This window comes from Scylla paramamosain, unplaced genomic scaffold (assembly GCF_035594125.1).
Source record: "Scylla paramamosain isolate STU-SP2022 unplaced genomic scaffold, ASM3559412v1 Contig95, whole genome shotgun sequence".
NCBI classification, from domain to species: domain Eukaryota; kingdom Metazoa; phylum Arthropoda; class Malacostraca; order Decapoda; family Portunidae; genus Scylla; species Scylla paramamosain.
This window is the reverse complement of record NW_026973760.1, coordinates 247,501-257,500: the sequence shown is the minus strand read 5'-3', so window position 1 is coordinate 257,500 and position 10,000 is coordinate 247,501. Positions and strand designations below refer to the sequence as shown.

Genomic DNA, 10,000 nt, shown 5'->3' with positions numbered 1-10,000 from the left:
GTGTGTGTGTGCGTAGTGAATTAACAGTCATTAAGTTACCTCGTTTTAATCGTTAATAGTTAGTCATTTTAAAGTTACCGTATGTTTTTTTCGCATTTTGAAGTTACCGTGTGTTGTTTTCAAAGTGTTTAAGAAGTGTAGTTAGGTAACAGTGATTGGTCATAGCTAGTGGTTGTAAAGGGAATAGGTTGTTAAGGCTGTTGTAATTATTATCGATAGTTTGGTGATAATTACTTGTTAGTGATATAATTGAACCGGTCCTGAGAGAGAGAGAGAGAGAGAAATATGTTTGGTTTCTCTCTCTCTCTCTCTCTCTCTCTTTCCTTCCAAGTGCCACAGAGAGAGAGAGAGAGAGAGAGAGAGAGAGAGAGAGAGAGAGAGAGAGAGAGAAATATGTTTGGTTCTCTTTCTCTCTCTCTCTCATTTATTTTCAAGAATTAAGAGAAAGCAATGAAGGAAAAGATTTGTTTATTAACTTTTATTAATTAATTAATTTATTTAAGATTAAAGTTGAGGTGATGCAGGAAAATACACCTATTATTTATTCAGATTGCAATTAAGTCAGGCTATTAAGATGTTCCTGTTTAATTAAGTGAACAGTATTTACAGGTGTGGTGACTGTGACCTGCCCTGACCTGCCTGTGACCTGCCCTGACCTGCCTGTGAACTGCTTTTGACCTGCCTTGACTTGCTCTGACACACATGGTATGATATAGTGGTTTAAATTATCAGCAAACAAACTAACTACTATGTTTAATTAATGATATTGACTCAACATAATGTAATGCAAGAGTTAACCAGTATTCTCAGTCTTTCACCACTATTCTGTCCACCTCCCTGATACAAGAGTTAACCAGTATTCTCAGTCTTTCACCACTATTCTGTCCACCTCCCTGATACAAGAGTTAACCAGTATTCTCAGTCTTTCACCACTATTCTGTCCACCTCCCTGATACAAGAGTTAACCAGTATTCTCAGTCTTTCACCACTATTCTGTCCACCTCCCTGATACAAGAGTTAACCAGTATTCTCAGTCTTTCACCACTATTCTGTCCACCTCCCTGATACAAGAGTTAACCAGTATTCTCAGTCTTTCACCACTATTCTGTCCACCTCCCAGATACAAGAGTTAACCAGTATTCTCAGTCTTTCACCACTATTCTGTCCACCTCCCTGATGCCAGAGTTAACCAGTATTCTCAGTCTTTCACCACTATTGTCCACCTCCCAGATGCCAGAGTTAACCAGTATTCTCAGTCTTTCACCACTATTCTGTCCACCTCCCTGATACAAGAGTTAACCAGTATTCTCAGTCTTTTACCACTATTCTGTCCACCTCCCTGATACAAGAGTTAACCAGTATTCTCAGTCTTTCACCACTATTCTGTCCAGCTCCCTGATACAAGAGTTAACCAGTATTCTCAGTCTTTCACCACTATTCTGTCCACCTCCCTGATACAAGAGTTAACCAGTATTTTCAGTCAATCACCACTATTCTGTCCACCTCAGTCAATCACCACTATTCTGTCCACCTCCCTGATACAAGAGTTAACCAGTATTCTCAGTCAATCACCACTATTCTGTCCACCTCCCTGATACAAGAGTTAACCAGTATTCTCAGTCATTCACCACTATTCTGTCCACCTCCCTGATGCAAGAGTTAACCAGTATTCTCAGTCATTCATCCCTTTCTTTGGTAAACATTCCCTGCCTGCCTCTATTTCCACCTTCCTGTGACTTGAACTCTTTCAGAAGGGAAAAAAAGGTAATTTAGTGGACTTTTTCAGGTGAACCGAGACCTTCCGAGACCTTCCAAGACCTTCCAAAATCTGCCGTGACCCACAGATGAAGATGTATAGGTGATAAACGGAGGCCGGTTTGTTTATTTTTTTTGTTTTTCTATTGCTTTATTTATGAAAGAAGATGAGACAAGTATTTGAGGTGAGGTGAGGTGAGACAAATGGCACCAGAAGTAGTCTTTACCTCAGCTTAGGAATTAATAATGCATTCAGACAGAGACAGAGGGAGAGACAGGGAGAGACAGGGAGAGAGAGAGAGAGAGAGAGAGAGAGAGAGAGAGAGAGAGAGAGAGAGAGAGAGAGAGAGAGAGAGAGAGGGAGAGAGAGAGAGAGAGAGAGAGAGAGAGAGAGAGAGAGAGAGAGAGAGAGAGAGAGAGAGAGAGGAGAGAGAGAGAGAGAGGGAGAGAGAGACAGAGGGAGAGAGAGAGACAGAGGGAGAGAGGGGGAGAGAGAGATTGATGAGTAACAATTGGAAAAGATAATTGATAAAAAAAAACTGGTTATATTTATCTAAGACAATTAAAACACCAAGAAAATGCCTCAAAACACACACACACACACACACACACACACACACACACACTCAGAAACTTAATATTCTGAAAAAAAACTGTAAAAAAAAATACATTGCAGATGACTAACAGTAAATATTTCTTTCAGATTTAAGAAGTGCGATGATGCAACACAGACAGACAGACAGGTGTGGGATAAGTGCTGGCATACTGAAGGTCAAGAGGTCAAGAGTCATGTGTTGAGTTGTATGGGTCACCAGACAGGTCACCCACCTAACCCCACTCGGCCTGTCAGTTCAGCGGCAACACTGTCATGGAAGAATTTGCCGCAAGCTGTGCCTCTCTGTGCTTGTTATCCGAACCTTGTGTCTAATATTGCCTTAATGTTGTGTGTGTGTGTGTGTGTGTGTGAGAGAGAGAGAGAGAGAGAGAGAGAGAGAGAGAGAGAGAGAGAGAGAGAGAGAGAGAGAGAGAGAGAGAGAGAGAGAGAGAGAGAGAGAGAGAGAGAGAGAGAGAGAGAGAGAGAGAGAGAGATTTTGTTACTCGTCATGTCCCCTGTACCAACTGAAGACCTCCACCAGACCCCCTCTTAGTCACCCTTGTTGTGTCCCCTGTACCACTTGAAGACCTCCACCAGACCCCCTCTTAGTCACCCTTGTTGTGTCCCCTGTACCACTTGAAGACCTCCACCAGACCCCCTCTTAGTCACCCTTGTTGTGTCCCCTGTACCACTTGAAGACCTCCACCAGACCCCCTCTTAGTCACCCTTGTTGTGTCCCCTGTACCACTTGAAGGTCTCCACCAGACCCCCTCTTAGTCACCCTTCTCTGAGGTACAACAGTGTCTAGTCATCCTTCCTATGTCATCCTTGTGTAATCAGGAATAATTATCAGCATTTGTTCTCCTCCTCTTCCTCCTCCTTCTGTCTGTCTGTCTGTCTGTCTGTCTGTCTGTCTGTCTGTCTGTCTGTCTGCCTACCAGTTAAAATGATCAATGTAGTCAGTTATACTTGTGGATACTGTGTGTGTGTGTGTGTGTGTGTGTGTGTGTGCGTGCGTGTATATGAATTAATGTTTATTGTGAAGTATCTGCCTGCCTGCTTGCAAATTAATCATCAATATAGTTACTGTTTGTGTGTGTTTGTGTGTTATAAAGCAATCTTGTGTATATTATTGATTGTATTCCACATGTATGGGCTGGCCAGACGTGATGTACTGTGACAGCCAGAACCTTGACATATACTGCTTGATAAAATGAAAATAAGCAAAAAAACATGAATAAAGTACAAATTTTGAGCCGAACTAATGAGGACTTTCTCTCGTCTTTTTCAGAGGTGCGTACATCTGCGAGTCACTCCAACCAACCTCTTATATCCTACCTTATTCTGATATATTAGGTTAGATTCAGTTAGGTTACTTATATTGGGGGCCTGTCTTCCTTACTAACCTAACCTAACCTAACCCATTCCTTCCTTCTCGTCAAGCTGTTGGTGGGAGAAGCCCCAGGACTCTCAAGCGTGGGTTGAGTCACAACTGCGGGTGTGGTAAGTGTCTTTCTGACCTGTTACGTTAATTTGTTTTTTCAGAATTTATTTATTTTTTAGTGTGTGTGTGTGTGTGTGTGTTTGAGTATTGAAATGTTTGGTCAAGTCAACATTCTGATCAGAGAGAAAATTCACTCACTCCAAGATTCAGTTAAGTAATAATTTAGGTCAGAAGTTAATTTGAAAAAGTGTATTAAATTTGTTATTTTTTGGCCATTCATTGATTGATTCATTAATTTGTGTGTTAAGGGAGAGTACTCTTGTAAAAAATCATTCATTCATTCCTTGAGTTTGTAGGAGTGAGTGAAATAATTTATTCCTAATGTAATTTAATACCCAGATGAAGGAGGGAGGTTTGTGAACTAATGTTTCTCCCTCTTCTCCCTCTCTCCCTCTCTCCCTAACAGCTAGCTCACCTTGAAGTCAGACGGGGCTCACGGTAAGTCTTGTGTTCTGTTACTATAAACTGGTGGATATATTTGTTATATATATATTAGTGATTACTTGTACAATGACAACACTTTGAGATGACACAAATTTCCATCTTAATTTAATGGTATCCCTCCTCTCCACAAATTATCCCTAGAACCACAGATGTTCCACTTTTCCTATGAATGTGTCCATCTCTAAATCCACTCAAAATAACCTTTTTTTTTTCCTCTCAGAAGCTAACTTAGTAATTACAAGTTTTTCCATCACAGTGTTGCAGTGTTGCAGTGTTGCAGTGTTGCAGATCTTCACCCAAACAAGGGGAGTATTGTTTTTTTGTGTTTTGTATATATATATATATTTTTGTGGGGGGAGGGGGTCTGGGGATAGCTATCTGCGGTGTGCGTCTGTGCGTGCGTCTGTGTGTGCGTCTGTGTGTGCGTCTGTGCACGTGCGTCTGTGTGCGTGCATCTGTGTGTATGTCTTTTTTTTGGTTGTGTGTGTGTGAATTTTTTTTTGGTATAAATATATAGGTGGCAGGCCATAGTGTTAGGATATTTGACAGATTAATATAGAAGATAGTTTAAGTTAGTTATTAATATAGAAGATGGTTTAAGTTAGTTAAGGGTTAAGTGAGGCATAGAGAGAGAGAGAGAGAGGGAAGACAGATATTAATAGGATTAGCTTATATTTTTTTTAGGGTTTTAAGTAAGTATCTAGGTGGCAGGTCAGAATGATATAATATTTGACACAGATTAATATAGAAGATGGTTTTAAGTTAGTATATATCAAAGGGTTAAGTGAGGCATAGAGAGAGAGAGAGAAAGGGTTAATAGTATTAGGATGACAGGAGTATATATCAAAGGGTTAAGTGAGGCATAGAGAGAGAGAGAGAGAGATAGGGTTATTAATAGGATGACAGGAGTATATATCAAAGGGTTAAGTGAGGCATAGAAAGGGTTATTAATAGGATTAGGATGACAGGTGTGTATGAATGTTTAACTCAGATTATATTGAAAGTTTATTTCTTTATAATCTGAGTTTGTATGGCATGTTGAGTATTAGTATGTTATTTTTGTAGTGGTGGTAGTGGTGGTGGGACGTATGAATGATATTTTTTTTTTTTTTTTTTTTTGGTGGGGGGGGGGCAAGGGGGGTATATATATATATATAGTGTTATATAGATATTTTTTTTTTTTTTTATCCCCAGATCTTTGGTAAGAGATCTGGGGATTGTATGTATGTATGTCTAGCCAGTATTTTGGTAAGATACTGGCTAGTGAGTGAGTGAGTGAGTGTGTGTGTGTGTGTGTGAGTGTGTGTGTGTGTGTGTGTGTGTACGTGTGTGTGTGTGCGTGCATATGTGTGTGTGCAGTTTTTTTTTTAGGTTAGGTTAATTAGTTAAATAAATAAATAAGAGCATAGATATTAGTAATAATAAAATTTGATATTAGTAATAATAAAAAAAGAGGGTAAATAAATAAATAAATAAATAAATTATAGGAATAGGGGCAGGTACCTTCAGGGGGGGGGTTGATGGCAGAAAGGGGGGGTACCTATAGCATACTAGAGAGAGGGGGGGGGGTGAGGAAAGCTGTAATAATAAAAAAAAATAATAAAAATTTGAGGGTAAATAAATAAATAAAAATAGGAATATTTATCAGGTGCCGGTAGCAGAAGGGGGGGTACCTATAGCCATACTAGAGAGAGGGGGGGGTGGGTGAGGAAGCTGTATGAATGATGAGTAGACTAGGGGGGTCAGGGTGGGTAATATATAATAATTTGTGTAATATTTCAACATTTGTTATATCGACATGCATACTGACACTTTTCTCCCAGGACAGATAAGCCTGGCTGGTGAGACAGAGGGGGAGTGGCTTTCTATTTCATTATGTAAGTGATATGAGGTGACATGAGGTCGTCTGGCCAGCTGTGACCCTGTACATGTGATAGGCTTGGAATTTATTGTAATTGTCATTGTGTGTGTGTGTGTGTGTTTTGTTTGTTTGTTAGTATACTGTGAATTATAGATGTTTGCTTAATATTTCCCATGAATTAACAAAAAAAGCACAATTCTATTAATATTTCTGTTTATTTATTGTAAACAAGACTTTTGTATACCAGTTTTTGGTGAATAAATCTATAGTTATTAACATTATACTCTTTTGAAACCTCCTACAGTGAGAGAGTGTCACAGGAAGGAGTAAACAGATATTGCTGTATATATATATATATTTTTTTATGTAGGAGTGACACTGGCCAAGGGAAACAAAAATCTAATGAAAAAAAAGCCCACTGAAATGGCAGTCCCATAAAAGGGTCAAAGCAGTAGCCAAAAATTGATAAATAAGTGTGTTGAAACCTCCCTCTTGAAGGAATTGAAGTCATAGGAAGGTGGAAATACAGGAAGCAGGCAGGGAGTTCCAGAGTTTACCAGAGAAAGGGATGAATGATTGAGAATACTGGTTAAATCTTGCGTTAGAGAGGTGGACAGAATAGGAGTGAGAGAATGAGAATACTGGTTAACTCTTGCATTAGAGGTAGACAGAATAGTGGTGAAAGACTGAGAATACTGGTTAACTCTTGCGTTAGAGAGGTAGACAGAATAGGAGTGAGAGAATGAGAAGACTGGTTAACTTTTGCATTAGAGAGGTAGACAGAATAGGAGTGAGAGAATGAGAAGACTGGTTAACTTTTGCATTAGAGAGGTGGACAGAATAGTGGTGAAAGAAAGTTGTGCAGGGAGATCATAGAAGGTGAGGCATGCAGTTAGCAAGATCAGAAGAACAGTTAGAATGAAAATAGCGGTAGAAGACAGATAGATATGCAACACTGCGGTGGTGAGGGAGAGGCTGAAGACACTCAGTTAGAGGAGAGGGGACTGATGAGACGAACAGCTTGATAACAGGCTTTCCACTACAGTAAGCTTATCCAAATATAATCAGAATGTAGCCTCTTGTTTCAGGCCTACTTTGCAGTATTTCAGGGTACATGTGGGCTTAATAGCTCAGTAAGACGCAGGATCTACCAGCATAGGGCATAAATAATCATTTTGACGTATTTGAGCATATAAAGTCAGTTTGTTTACAAAATTACATTCGTTGCCTCAATTTCGTCTTCGGCTACAACTTGCAATATATGTTTTTTTTTTATATATATATATATATATATATATATATATTTAATATTTTATCGTTTTTATTTGTATTAGATCATTCTTTTTTAAGCTTTTAGAAATATATAGTGTCAAATTTCTCAGTTGGCATTTTTTAATTTGTTTACTTTTCGGCTCTAAATCAGAATCGACTTTTTAGTATGGGTTATTACAAGTTTTTTGTGTTATTATGTTAATTAAGGTATTTTAACAATATATGGAAATGGAGGCAATCGATAATTTTCACTTGTTATTTATACATGACTTGACCTTATATAAATTAGAAAAAAACCTAAATATATGGTATTGTAAGGGCCTCTCAAAAAAAAACCTCTTTAAAAACAATTCAACATTTTTAGAAATCATAAAATCTAACTTAGACTCGGAAACAAAAGAAATATTAGAATTTTCTCAATACAACGAATGCTCATAAAGCTCCTCCCCCTATCTCCGCCATTTTGTGGACAGACGGTGGAGAGTCGCAGAAGTGTTCACATTACTTCAGCCTTCACGACCATAACCAGGTAATTTATAAGATATATGATCAACAGGTAACCTTGCCAAGACCTTAAAAGCCATGTAACGAAGTGGGTGTCATATAAATAAGCGGAGACTGGAAATATGATCGATGTTCAGAGGAAGGGTTATGTCAGCTGGTTCATGTCCGCTGTTTGTCCGTGGTGCTCTTATTAACACTTAATTTGTGATGTTTGTAGATCACTTGCGGTGTTACTTCACTGATATTTTGTCCCTTGGTGCTATAAATGTTATATTTGACCAGGTAAGGACGAGTTAGAACCGTGAAATATTGAGATATAGTGTAACAGCTGGTGCCATAAAAACCCTGCCTGGTGAGGTGACGTGAGGTACATTACGATATGATAACTAAGAATTCTGCCTTTAAAATTCCGCCTGTGGAGGTTTAAGCGTATATAAATGTTATCCAGGAGTGTGTGTGCACTATACTCAGGGAGGTTTGGTTTAATTAAGACCGTGAAATATTGAGTTATATGAAATAATAGGATTTTTTTATTTTTCATCAATATTTCGTTATATCATTTACTGTGTGGCTTGGATACGTCCATATATCGTCACGGAGCTTACGAACGTTAGATTAGAACCGTGTTTGGCTAGATATAGTGACAGATTAATGAAATTTTGCCAGATAAGATGGACCAAAAGATTTACAAATAAACATTGTTGTCTAAGAGAGAGAGAGAGAGAGAGAGAGAGAAATTTAATGTGTTTTCATGAGGACAGTAACCAATATGTAAATGTCTCTCTCTTTCTCTCTCTACTACTTACTACTACTACTACTACTACTACTGCTACATTTATTATTATATTATTATTATTATTATTATTATTATTATTATTATTATTATTATTACTATTACTACTATTATTATTATTATTATTTTATTTCCATTATTATTACTATTGGTTATTATTGTTGTTTTGTTGATATGTAATTATGTAATTGTGTTTTGGTCTAGGTTTTTCTGGATTTTCACTGGTTTCTCTGTGTGTGTGTGTGTGTGTGTGTGTGTGTGTGTGTGTGTGTGATTTAAAAACCATATATAAATTAATCTTTTTCTTTTCAGATAACCTCTCACTCACACGCATGAACCCTTGCAAGTAATTGAACTGTGAAGAATTAGCAGCCATGAGCCTAAAATAGTATTAGTACAACCATCACAACAGTCACCACTGCTAAATACTACTACTACTACAACAGGTGAGTACTACAACAGGGCATGCAGTTAGCAAGATCAGAAGAGCAGTTAACATGAAAATAGCGGTAGAAGACAGCTAAATATGCAACATTGCGGTGGTGAGAGAGAGGCTGAAGACACTCAGTTAGAGGAGAGGAGTTGATGAGATGAAAAGCTTTTGATTCCACCCTGTCTAGAAGAGCAGTATGAGTGGAACCCCCCCAGACTTGTGAAGCATACTCCATACATGGACGGATAAGGCCCTTGTACAGAGCAGCTGGGGGGGTGAGGAAAACTGGCGGAGACGTCTCGGAAACGTCCCTGATATTAACCTATTCAGTTTTTTCAATTTATATATTCACCAATCTCTTTCACTCAGTCACTGTCTCACTATGAGTTGCCAGAGGAGACAATGCTGACATTTCATGCAGAACTAAGAATTCATACAAGGTAGCCCAGGACCCAAAGTTTTCACGAATACCAATGACCCGTAATATTGTCAAATCTATTTTATTTATTTTTTTTAGTTGCTGAGTAAATGAGTATCTTATCTTTTTGTTTTTTTCAGTGAAGTGGTGTCCATTAGAGGTGGTAAGTACCTGTTCATGTTTTGGTGACAGAGAAAAGAAGGTAGACATAATTATAAGTGTTCAAAATTTATATCTTCTCACTTATGTGTTAATTTCTTTCCTTATCTCTACAATCTTCTTCCACTCCTTTGGTAGACCAGTCACACTGGATTCATTCATTTTAAAAACAGTTCATTATTATGTCTACCTCTCTACCTGTCTGCCTGCACACACGCGATCAGACCTCCTGCCGAGACACGAGAAAGTTGCCTCATTGGCT

General features: G+C 38.4%; 2 long non-coding RNA genes across 4 annotated transcripts in view; both read left to right on the top strand.

The window, feature by feature from the left end:
* LOC135098958 (uncharacterized) overlaps window positions 1-5,368 on the top strand; it is a 5,741-nt gene extending 373 nt beyond the window's left edge. Inside the window, exons 2-6 of one of the 3 annotated variants that reach the window (XR_010267533.1) lie at window positions 610-705; window positions 1,787-1,875; window positions 2,459-3,853; window positions 4,261-4,292; window positions 4,555-5,368. This is a non-coding gene — a long non-coding RNA (uncharacterized LOC135098958). The remainder of the gene's footprint in view (window positions 1-609; window positions 706-1,786; window positions 1,876-2,458; window positions 3,854-4,260; window positions 4,293-4,554) is intronic. The other 2 variants (XR_010267534.1, XR_010267532.1) reach the window with 2 other exon arrangements.
* Window positions 5,369-7,840: 2,472 nt separating this feature from the next.
* The window catches only part of LOC135098963 (uncharacterized), an 8,985-nt gene continuing 6,825 nt past the window's right edge, over window positions 7,841-10,000 (top strand). The window contains exons 1-3 of the long non-coding RNA XR_010267545.1: window positions 7,841-7,960; window positions 9,041-9,174; window positions 9,720-9,742. This is a non-coding gene — a long non-coding RNA (uncharacterized LOC135098963). The remainder of the gene's footprint in view (window positions 7,961-9,040; window positions 9,175-9,719; window positions 9,743-10,000) is intronic.